At 52.7% G+C, this 9,650-nt stretch overlaps 1 long non-coding RNA gene across 2 annotated transcripts; it reads right to left on the bottom strand.

Moving 5' to 3' along the window:
* Positions 1-1,882: 1,882 nt before the first annotated feature.
* LOC105726582 (uncharacterized) lies at positions 1,883-6,453 on the bottom strand. Of its 2 annotated transcripts, XR_001109573.2 has the most exons (4): positions 6,389-6,453; positions 3,580-3,727; positions 2,510-2,725; positions 1,883-2,411 (listed from the first exon to the last, which is right to left on the bottom strand). It is a non-coding gene; the product is annotated as an uncharacterized LOC105726582 (long non-coding RNA). The 2 variants fall into 2 exon arrangements; XR_001109572.2 differs by lacking the exon at positions 6,389-6,453 and having other exon boundaries at positions 3,580-3,880.
* Between the last annotated feature and the right edge of the window lie 3,197 nt (positions 6,454-9,650).

Below are 9,650 nucleotides of genomic sequence, written 5' to 3' on the forward strand. Positions count from 1 at the left end.
CACTGCTGCACCCACCAGGATGGCTAAAATACGAACGGTGGAAAGTACCAGTGTTCCTGAGGATATGGAGCCACGGAAAAGCTCGTGCTGCCCATGGCCACGTGCACCCGAGCAACCAACGGGAGACTGGCCGGCCGCGGGTCAGCAGGTCGTCAGCTGAATGTGCACGCACTGACTCAGAAAGCCCGCTCTGAAACAGGTGCACCTGTGCACGACCACGCACTGCAGGTTCCACAGTGACAGCCAAAATCTGGAAGCCAAGCAGGTGCCCCTCAATGGGAGAGTGGGCAGTCGTGGCACAGTCACACCATAGAATGCAGTGGTGACACTGAAGGAGTGGTTCCAGCTACAGACAGCAATGGGGGCTCTCCCCACATAGGGCTGAGCAAAAATCGGACACAAAGGAACGTGTACTGTCTACTTCTGTTGATATAACACTCAAAATAACGTGAACGTGTTTGGGGACTAGTTGGCAGTCAAGAGTATAGAGAACAGCCGGGTGCTTACCCTAGAAGTCAAGATTAACCTGATGTCAGCGGATCAGAATGCCTCACACCAGCGTCTCCCCTCGGGGGGCGGAGGGAGAAGCAAGCATTAGGATCCGGCTCGGCCAAGCAGAAGATGGCAAGGAGGAGTTTCCCCCAGGCCCATTCTGCAGCAGCTAAGGCCCTTTAGCAAGAACACATCACACTGTGTCTTCCCACCCCATTTGTCAGGTGAGGAAACTGAGGCTCAGGGAGGCGAAGGGACTTGTCTGAAGTGGCACAGACAGAGCAAAGGCGGACAGAGCCTCCCCACCCCACCCACCCCCAGTGCCTGCTCCCGGCCTCCCGTGCTGCTGCCCTTCCCGCTCCAGGCTGGGGCCTCTGGGTTCTACAGGCTTTCCTGCTGAGAGGAAGAGAAAGGATCTCAGCTGACATCGGAATCAGGAAATGAAAGGAACCCTTGAAGGAACAACCTCAGGTTTCAGAAAGGCCCAAGTCCCCACCTTCACCCAGGTCTTCCTAAGAGCAGGCTCACCCTCAGTGAAGCTGCTCCTTGGCTAAGTCTGATAGCCTTCCCCGGGCTGAGCAGGCACAGCTGTCTGGAATCACTGTATTCCTAGCGACTGAACAAAAGCCACCCGTGTTCAAAGGCCCCATTAGCAACTGGAGACCTTCAGAGTTGCCCCATCTGCCACCCCGAAGTCACCGAACACCCCCATCTCCCACCTACCCCAAACCCAGTCTCTAAGCCCCAGCCCGAAGCGGCCACCCCCATCCTCCTCATCCATCAGGGACCAGCTGATCCCCCCTCCACAGAGCCCTTGTCCCCATCCTGTGGGCCCCTGAAGCGCCCCTGTCAGGTCCAGCCCAGGTCACTGCTTGCCTTAGAAGTGGGAAGCATGTTTACCAGCTCCTGCAGGCAGCCAGCACATGCCCATGTGTCAAGAACCATTTATGGAACGCGCACTACCTGTTGAAGTAATGGTGAGCAAGACAGATGCAGGCCCTCCCTCCACAGAGATAGATGCCGCTCCGGCCTTTGTCCATCCCAGCACTACTGACGCTCGCGGTGGGATCACTCTAGCTGGGCAGGCGAGGGCCGAGCTTTGCACTGTGGGGTATTAAGCATCTTCCCTGGCCTCGACCCACTAGATGCCACTGCTTTCTGTCACGGCAACCAAAGAGGTCTCCAGACACAGCCAGATGTCCCAACCCCTGCTTGAGAACCACCAGCTGATTGTCGGACGCAGCTGCACCGCATCCTTAGTGAGGGCACTAAGTGAATGACCACGAGAGGACTGTATCATCACAGCTGCTGAAGACTTGCGGCCCGCCATCTCCTCCGGCCCTGGGAGGGAGGAGCTCTTTTACAGATGAGCAAAGGGCCGGTGGTGCCTGCTCTAGGACTTCCCCTTGCTCACATGATAAAGGGGCAGAATGAGGGTCCCAGCCACAGCCCGCTGCCCCGCTTCCCGGTGGCAATGCACAGAGAGGTTGGGAAAAGAGAGGAGTGTTATTGACACGTGCAGGCTTCGGGGACCCTCCTTGCCACAAAAATTGAGAAATCCACGAAAGAAGCTTCCTCTACAAAGGACAGGCTGTAAAAATCAGCACCTCGTGCAGCACAGAAGAGGCGCACAAAGGCCCTTCAGAGACCAGAGTAGATGACAGGGCGTGTGTCAATCAAGGGGAACCCGATTCGAGTGCCGGCCCTGCCACCGTGAGCACCGTCCAGGGTGTCCTGGCTGTGGGCAGGGGACATCCTTGGCGTGGTCATCCTGAGAGTGAACAAGAGCAGCTCAGGCCGGGAGGTGCCGTGGGGTGCCAGTGGCACATGCCTTTGACTCTGGAGCTGGCCGTCCTCTACTGATTGTGCGGCTAATCTCCTCGAAGTTATTTAGCCACTCTGTGCCTCCGCTTCCCCATCTGCAAAACGGAGAGAATGAGAACGTTGCCAGGCTCACAGGACGTCGGGGTGATGGAATGCGTGCCGGTCGGTCCCGGGACAGCCTTGGCATACTCACCCGACGTTAATTCAAGGAAGGGATTGCAAAGGGACTAATCTCATGGGTGTGGGTGGGTCTCACGCAGAGGTCACAGACTTTCTCCGGAAAGCTGGAAAGAGTCAGTGAATATTTTAGGCCTGGGGGCCCACGCGGCCTCTGCTGCAGTTGCGGAATTCTGTCATTGCAGCTCCGTGGCCACCTTCGGTCTGCAAGCCAGATTTGCTGACTCCTGGTCTAAGGGAACCAAAGGAGAAAGGGCAGGAACCAGGATGAGCAGCAGCAGAGCTGTCACCAAAGGCGGGGGGACCCAGAAGGGCCAGGAGAGAGCATGGCTGCTGGAGCCCTGGAGGAGAGTGGTGGGGGGGCCGCGACTCAGGGATACAGTAGGGGAGGAGGTGCTCTGACCTCTCTCTCCTCCCTCCCTCTGGCCTTCTGCTGGGGCACCTGCTGGGGAAGCCGCTCACGGCACCTGGGAGAGGTCAGTCTCCCTGGGACAGCAGGTGGATGTTGGGGACAAAAGGATGGTGTTTAGCAAAAGAAGCTTAGAGCGCAGTCTGCTCAGGTAGGCGCTCCAGCTCGGTCATAGCTACGTCGGTAAAGAGGGCCTTAAGAAATCTCTTCACTCCGTCTGATCAAATCCCCATGCACTAGGCAGCCTCCCACATGGCCACCTATGTCGCTGGGCCACAGGGAGAGCCTGGCTCAAACACTGGGGTGTGCTGGAAGTTTAAGCATCCCTCTGTCACTGAGCCAGGGAGACCATCCTTAGGCAGTGGGCCCCTCCCCATGGCCAGCCAACCCCGGGGCAGCGGGGGGCAACCAGCAGGGCTGAGGACCAAGGCCCAGGGCCAGAGGGCCAGCTGGCTTTCACCACGCCTGAGGCAGCGCACACGACTGAATGCCTTGCCACGGAAACTGCACCCGGGAGCAGCCCTAAACCAGCAGCCAGGGTCCTCTGTGAAGAGGGGGTGCAAGCCAACAACCCCCAAACAGCCACAGTTGTTGAGAAGCAACGCTTTCCCTCCAGGGCTGTGCTGAGTTCTCCCATCATCACCGTCAGGAGAATCCTCCCCCCAGCAAACACGCACCCAGGGCTTCTAATGTGCGGGGCGCTTTCTAAGCACTTCACACGCATGGTCTCCTTTCATCCCCACAGACACCCCAGGAGGTCAGGACAACGAATTCCCACAACATCCGTGTGACGTGGGAAGAATCCATCACGTATCGCCAAGGATACTGAAATTCAAAGAGAAGACGTCATTTTCCAACATCACACAACTCATCGGCGAGGAGTCAGGATTGGAACCCAGGTCTAGCTGACTTCTTAGCCCGTGTGTACTCTTTGCATCAGCCCACACTGGACCTGGGTAGGAATTCAGGCACATTTCCCAAACTGTCTCCCCCTTCTCCCCCTCCTCCCCCTCCTCTCCAAACACTACCCTCAGTCCCCCACCCCATCCTGCCACCCAGAAGTTCCACCCCCAGGAGTCTCTGCCTCTGCCCTGCAGCCCTATCTGGTCCAGTGATGCAATAGCCCCAGCCAGCCTTGCAGTTGAAATGTTCTGAAATGTACAGTAGACCAGGCCATCTGCTTCCTCCAAACATCACCTTCTGCCTCTGCTGGGAGCCGGGGCAAACGTGCAAGGACGCAAAAGCAACAGTCACTTTATTTCTGGGCTCAGGATTTCGAACTGGCCTGGATTGCTCAATGTCCCCTTTCAGACACAGAGAGCGGAGAGGCCAGAGGAAGGCTCTGCAGATGCTGCAGGAAGGGAAATGCTGAATGGGGAGGTCACATCTGGAGCTGCTCAAATGCACTGTGATTTTTCTCCCCAGAAGCTGGTCAACAAAACAGCCCGGGCTCTTTAGAGAAGATGAGCATTAATAAAAAATTGGAAACTTTTTTTTAAAAAAACAGAGTCCCCTCTGAGAGATTTTTGTTTTCAAGTTTGCTTTTTCTAACTCACCGTTATTATTTTTAAGATGGAGTCTCGCTCTGTCACCAGGCTGGAGTGTAGTGGCGCAATCTCAGCTCACTGCAACCTCCACCTGCTGGTTTCAAGAGATTCTCCTGCCTCAGCCTCCTGAGTAGCTGGAACTACAAGCGTGTGCCACCGTGCCCAGCTAATTTTTGTATTCTTAGTAGAGACAGGGTTTCACCATGTTGGCCAGGATAGACTTGATCTCTTAACCTCATGATCTGCCTGCCTCCACCTCCCAAGGTGCTGGGATTACAGGCGTGAGCCACCTCATCCAGCCCCTTATTTAGAAAAAAGGAGGAGGAGGTAACTTTTGTGCACCAGGCCTTGGTATATGCATGTAACCCACATAAAGCAAGGAGCCCCGGAGGAATGGCCTCTTGAGAAAGCATAGCTCAGCAAACAAATGGAACCTCAGATTAACTCAGACCCCCAATCTGCACGAGTTGAGACCCATGAGGTGAATGCACACAGAGAAGCCACCACATCTGGAAACAGCCTTTCCCATCCTCTGCACCTCCTTCGGGCCAGTCCGGCACCGCCTGGACGCTCCATGGGAGCACCTTCTCACCTTTCTCTGCCTCCTTCCCTTTCTTGATCCTAGAGTTCAACTTAGCCTCTCCCCAGCAGGAACCAACCCCTCCAGGAAAGGAGGAGCAGGCAAACATCGAGCTCACAATCATTTTCTCCTTGGAAGACAGCGGAAGGGAGAGTCTCACAGTGGTTGCTACTGCGAGACTTCTGTTCGTTCATTTATCATCACAGACACATAATCTCGCTCTTTTTATCAGGAGGAGAGGATGAGAAGGGAAGTCCCATGTCTGCAGCACCTCCTGCTTGCCAGGCAGCTTTGGGGATGCTGCTTCTGCAGCCATTCCTGCCTCTCCTGGAGCCCCGTGTTGTTCACGTCTGCGAGCTCTAGTGGCCTCTCGTTCATGGCCACCTTCACCAACAGACCCCAACCCCACCGTGTCCACTCACTGCCGCTCACTCTGCAAGTGTGAATCGAGTGCCGCCGAACCCCAGGCACTGGGCCAGGGGCTGGACAGAGCTGGGACATGGCCATCCTTACCCTTGCACGAGCGCAGGAGCAAATAAGTCAACCCATTGCAATTATTTAATAACTGTGTGATAAATACGTATGCCACTATGTTATCTAATAACTATATAATTATACCATCACTTCCATAATTCATATAACTGTGAAATTAAATAATTATATTTATAATTAAAGGTAACCAAACAACTCTAACTATATAATTCCATAGTTATCACATTATTTAATAATTACTAATTATTAAATAATATTTAATTGATTATTGACAAATTATTGTAATTATTTATAATACTTATAAATGTTTAATAATAAAGGAAGGGAGGCATTAATGATACGTACAAACCCACTTTCTTAGTATGTGCTATGCACCAGGCACTGTTCTAAGCTCCCCATACTTAAGTCTTTTAATCCTCCAGTAGGTAACATAATTTCCCCCTTTTTACAGATGAAGAAACTGAGGAACAGAAAGTTTAAGTAACACACACAGCTAATGATCCCCGAGCTGGAATGCAAACCCTGGGTCATCTGTGATTCCGGCCACTACACACACTTCCCTTGAAGGTCGTGACAAACCCTCTCCGCAGCAAACGCAACCCCTCGCCCGCCCCACCCCACCAGCCCCATTCCAGTGTATGCAGCAGTGGCTGAGGCTTCTCCAATCACCTGAGCCCACCCCTTGGTGGGCTCACAGGCAAGTGGAAAGTGCCAACTAATTAACAACTCGGGGCTGGCCCTGCAGAGCTTGGGTCTCCACATTCCTCAGAGATCCCAGGTCTCCAGTAGTCCAGGGTCACTGTGAGAGCCACAGGCCCCCTTCCCCTCCTGGCGCTTCTGAGATCACCTCCCATACACGCCGCTTACCTGGAATCCTTTTGCTCTGTCTCTGCTTCTGGGGGAATCCAAACCCGATTCTACCCACTTTCTAATAACCATAGTTTACACTGATAAGCTAGGAGTCTCTGCCAACCGCTGTTCTGGGTTGCCTTGCTGTGTTACGCACTCAAACCTCACAACAAGTGGTGAACTGAGGCTTGGGGGGTATGAATAACCCAGCCTCTTTCACTTGGCTACAGGTGGTGGAACTGGAAGTTCAAACCAGGCATGTCTGGCCCCACACAAACCATAACCCATGGCGGGCTATTTGGTTATCTTTCTTGCTCTTACCAAGAAACTGGCCGAGGCTTAGAGGTGGGGATGAGGAGGCAAGGAAAGGTGACCTTGTGTGCCCTGAGGGATGGGGAATAGGCAGATAGGGGGAAACTCCCCACTGGGCTCTCGCCAGAGCAGCCAGTTCACCAGAACTAAAAAGCACCCTGTGCCTGCCCTGGCAGGGAGGTGTCTTTATAACACAGTGACATGTCAGAGTCCTGCTCTGAGAGGTCTTCAAAATGGACAAGAAAAGGCTGCATTCTGAAGTAGGCAGAGTAGACCGTCATACTCCCAAGACAAAGTGAGGAAAACGCTCACCTGCCTGGGACTCAAGGAAGAGGAGCAGAAAGGAGCCAGGATGCCCAAGGAGAAGGCAGGGGGGTAGCAGGCAGGTGGGGATGGTAGCAAAGGAGAGGCTCCGGGGCCCCCATGGCAGGTGTAAAGCATGGCTGCAAATTCCTGGACGCCTGTTCCTCAAGGGGTGGAGTTTCTGCCCATTCCTCTTGAAACTAGGAGGGCTTGTTTGTCCATTTGAGTGATGGCTGGGTCACAAATAGCCGTTCAGCTCTCCCTTTGTCCATGGGACTGCCTTGACACTGCCATATTGTGAGGAAGCCCAAGCTCCATGGAGAGGCCACAAATCAACATTCTCATCAGTATCCCAGCTGTGCCCAGCCTCACCTCCACCCAGCCCAAGCACCAGACATGTGAATGCAAAAGCTTCCAGGTGGTTCTTTCTGTAGGCCTTCAAGTCACTCTCAACTATTCCCAGCTAAGATTCCAGACATTGCAGAGCAGAACAAAGCCAAAACCACTGTAACCTCATCCAAATTCTGACACACAAAACAAAGTGTTTTTTATACCACTAACTTTAGAAATAGTTTGTTACATGAAAAGAAGAGACTGAAGCCATGCCCATCCCTGGTAGACTCCATCCAGACTGAAAGGTAGCTGAACAAAAATAGGAAAGAAACAATGTACACACTCTCCGCAACCTCTAAGACGTTCCAGTTGGATTCTGGTAAAAGACTGAACTCTTGTGGGTACCTCTCATCCACAGACACACCGCAAGGCAAAACAAGTGAAATAAGTTTGGGGAATGCTGGATTCAATGAGCTTCTTACCATGAGTGAGACCTTTTAACAGGCCAACCAAAGGAAGTGCTTGAAGGGAAAGCTTGAGATCAGGTGTGCCCTGGGGTCAGGACATTTGTCATTCTCCTCCTACTTGTAGGAAAAGCAGCCAGATTTTCCACTGAGAAACCACCACCCCTGCTCTCAGCCCTCTGGGTTGTTAAAAATGACAGTCATCAATTACAGATTATTCTTTAGAATTTCTAAACATTTCTGAGTAATTGGGTGCAAAACTTTCTATTACGGAGAGTCTGAATCACACACAGGAGTCATTTCTTCCTGATTCCCGCAGCTGCTTCTTTGTGGGGAGAAAGTCTCCATACAGCAGACATGGATGGCTGCCCGGTGAAGCCCTTTCATGAGGATTTTCCCAGGATTTCTAGGACCCACCGGATCCTGAGGATGCTTAGACCCAGGAGTCATCATCTCCAGCCTTCTGGATATTAAGAGGGCAAGCAAAAATATTGCATCCCAGATGGATTTTGAATATTTTGTTTTTTGTTTTTTGTTTTTTTGAGATAGAATCTCACCCTGTCACCCAGGCTAGAGTGCAGTGACGCAATCTCGGCTCACTGCAACCTCCACCCCACTGGGTTTAAGCAATTCTTGTCTCAGCCTCCCAAGTAGCTGAGATTACAGCTGCCCACCACCATGCTTAGCTAATTTTTGTATTTTTTTTTTTTTTTTTTTTTTAGTAGAGATGGGGTTTCATCATGTTGGATAGGCTAGTTTCAAACTGCTGACCTCAAGTGATACACCCGCCTTGGCCTCCCAAAGTGGGATTTGCAAAATTAACGGACCAAGTGGCAATCGCTCAGACAGGGATTGTTGAAATACCTTAACTTCTTAAGGCATGTTTGAAATACCAAGGGCGGCAGTGGCTTTTCAGGATGTCCCATCAGCCAGTCCCCAGTGACTTCCCTTCAGGCCCCAGAGCTAACTGGTCAGTGTGGGGTCAGCATCTCAGAAGTCAGTTCACATCCAGGGCCCCCCAGCATTCTCTAGAACCCCCAGTTCTTACAGATACATCCTGTCCTCAAATTCCGCCCTTTGCAAATGAAAACCCTCCCCACTCCCCGCCTCTCCCCGAGCTTGCTGCAAGAAGCTGCGTAAGAAGGATCTGTCACCTGTGTGCATGAGTGCTGAATCTGGGAAGACAACAGACGGTATCAGCTTTCCACATTTGGCCCTGAATCCACAGAACGGAGATGAGCTTGCTTGTAAACAAAATTCCTACTTGCAGTGTACAGACGTTAGTGTGACTCATGGCGAGGATGCCCAAGAAAGTGAGCAACAAGCCCAGCTGCTGACCTTCTGCGTGGGGTGTTAGCAAGCCCACCAGCTCAAGGACGGCAGCGGGATCTCGTCATGAAGCCTCTCAGGCTAAGCTGTCTTCCTGTGACGCAGATGGCTCTCAGCCAGCCACACCTGAGCCTGTGCCTCAGTTTCCTCATCTGTAAGCTAGGAATAGGAACAGGGCCAGTCTCACCGGGCTCATAGGAGGGCAGAGGAGAGTCAGAACAGGCCTGCCCTTGTGGATTAAGCGTGCTGGGGAACGTCTCTCCACCTGGGTTGGTCGGCCCTGCGCCTTCCAGAATTGATGGGTTTTCTTCTGTGCTGATGTGTGGGAATGTCCCACTAGACTGGAAGTCATCTCTTTGTTGACCAGGCTGGGTCCCTCATGTTCTTGCTGTCTCCTGAGGGCCTAGCGCCTTCCGGAATTGATGGGTTTTCTTCTGTGCTGATGGGTGGGAATGTCCCACTAGACTGGAAGTCATCTCTTTGTTGACCAGGCTGGGTCCCTCATGTTCTTGCTGTCTCCTGAGGGCCTAGCACAGTGA

The sequence above is a fragment of the Aotus nancymaae genome, unplaced genomic scaffold (assembly GCF_030222135.1).
Source record: "Aotus nancymaae isolate 86718 unplaced genomic scaffold, 86718_ANA_hifiasm-v0.15.2.pri h1tg000095l, whole genome shotgun sequence".
NCBI classification, from domain to species: domain Eukaryota; kingdom Metazoa; phylum Chordata; class Mammalia; order Primates; family Aotidae; genus Aotus; species Aotus nancymaae.